Here is a 2439-nt window from a genome sequence, read left to right on the forward strand (position 1 = left end):
CTAGTGTTTCAGTGTGCCTTGTTACTGATTTAACTCCTTCTCCACTACCGCTTGCCCGAGTATAACCAGTCCCCTCCCTAAATTGAGTGACAGGAGGCCTAATAATGGTGCTTGTACTTGGGGGTGTACCCTCGAGTTCAGAGGTAGAGACAACATTACTTGTTGGGTTAAAGGTGGGTTAGAGGTGGGTTAGAGTTGTGAGTGGGTGGTAGATTCTGACACATTACTAGATAATCAAGCAGGTCTCAAACTGTACGCTGTGCTCCACAGTTTGCATTGAGGATTGTGTAGATCGGACATGCATACATTCTAGGTCATAAATGTATCTAGAGTTGATACATAACTAGCTGAATCGTAGAAATAAAGAATAAACTGTTCTGTCATCATTTATAATAGACAGTGTAGCAGGTTTTTTTTTAGATATACTCCCAAGTCATTATTTCTTGATTTAACTAGTTTTAAAATTCTATAGATTATCAAAACTGCAAGTATATTACAAAATAAGTAGATATCTAGTCATACATAGACCGAGAGAACAATTAATTTCTGTTGCAATATACTTGGTAATTTAAACCCTCAATATTTACCAACCATTTCTTGACAGTAACGTAACGATGCAACTTGAACTTAATAGCTGATATCAACTACCGCAACCGTAGCAATTAGAGACATCATTTTGCACATATTGCTTTATAAGCGTTTTAACCGCAATCAAGTTTTCTGGATTTTAATCTTGAAATAGCCTGGCAGTCAGATCACTTCAAAAATAAAATACAATAACAAAGGATAAAATAATACTGGCTCTTTCTGATAAAATCGACTAAAATTTTATATGAGATCATATTTATTAGCAGTTACCATCAACCTAAAAAGTAACAATAGTGTCCTTGAGGCTCAGATTGAGTCACTAATTGCAAGAACCTACGCACATTATATTACGGTTACATATACATGGAAATCTTTGTATGGTTTTTATTATTGTATGCTTTATGTTCACATAGGGGTAGTGCTGTTTATGTTGCTTTTATTCGCATTTTCTGTGTATTGTTCATGCTGAGATTACAAACAATAAACCAAGATCTATAAATATACCCATATGCTGATCATTCAGCAACTGTCTGTGATCTGCACGGTGAAGATAATTGCTGAGTTGAGATTTGCCTTAATTGACAAAAGGGCTATTTAGTTTTTTTCTCTAATACAACACTGCTCTGGTCATAATGCATTGTTTTAAGGTCGTAAGAAACCTTTACAAACATATTATTGGTGCCACAAGCAATAACACAATATTCTCAATTTATATGAAATGCTATCGAGCTCTGACTCGAATTTTGCACCTTTTACCATGATACATTCTGCAAAATCATATTTAAGCATTTTCATTTTTGAAACGTAAAATATCCATTTAAAATGTAAGCCTTGTTACTCAAGTATGTAACTTCCATTTTACTTGATTTGAAATTTGAAACTGTTAAATATTTCTTACAAAATGACAAGTTACCTGAAAAAGATTGCCATGACTTAAAAACACATTCATAAGTCGACAAAGTTTTGTAACTATCTAAAAGAACTTGTATTTTCTAAGTCATGTAAGGCCATTCTTTGGCTTGATCACTTATCTAAATTAGTTTCTCTGCTATTGTAAGCTTTACACTTGACAAACAAAAAGTTTTGTCAGAAAATTAAACAATTAATAGTGTTTCATTTATGTACATACATTTGTAGTACATGTATATTATATTTGTATCACGAGCTGTAAGCACGGCATTGTCTGAGACTTCTTCAACTTTTAATCAGATAGTCTGCAGCATGCATGTAGATTTTCAGCGCAAATTACAACAGTGCTTTCCCGATAACAATTCAAACAAACAAACTCAACAACAAAATGTTTTAGCGTTTTGGTGAAAGACACGAATGATATGCGTGTGAAGTTTGAATGAAACAGGTCAGAAAAGCTGGAAACGACAAATGCACACACAACGGCAAAGTGGCTTTATTTATACAGACTAGAAATTCCCTTGTCATACAGTCCACGACCAAAGTGATAATGGAAAAAGAAAGGGTACTGCTGGTTGAGAAATGCAATATTAGCAGTCAAATGACACTGCAGTGCAATAGGATAACTGCAATGGTAGCTGCAATGGTAGCTGTAATGTACTGGGTGTTATTATGTACAACAAACAGCAATAATGAAAGGAAAAGATTATATGTTTGTATCTCTCCTCTGCAATAGGAGAAATGCAATATTAGAAGTAAAATGGCAAGCTGCTCTGTAGTATACACAGGCTGGGAGGCTGTATATTATTGGTCATAGCAGCCAATATCAAGAAGTTGTGATATTTATCTTGATTTCTGTATTTATATCTAAAAGATTATGCTGAATTTAAAAATCTTTAAACAGATTTTAGCTGGTTGTCATAGAAACAGATGTATATCAAT

This window comes from Watersipora subatra, chromosome 7 (assembly GCF_963576615.1).
Source record: "Watersipora subatra chromosome 7, tzWatSuba1.1, whole genome shotgun sequence".
NCBI lineage: Eukaryota > Metazoa > Bryozoa > Gymnolaemata > Cheilostomatida > Watersiporidae > Watersipora > Watersipora subatra.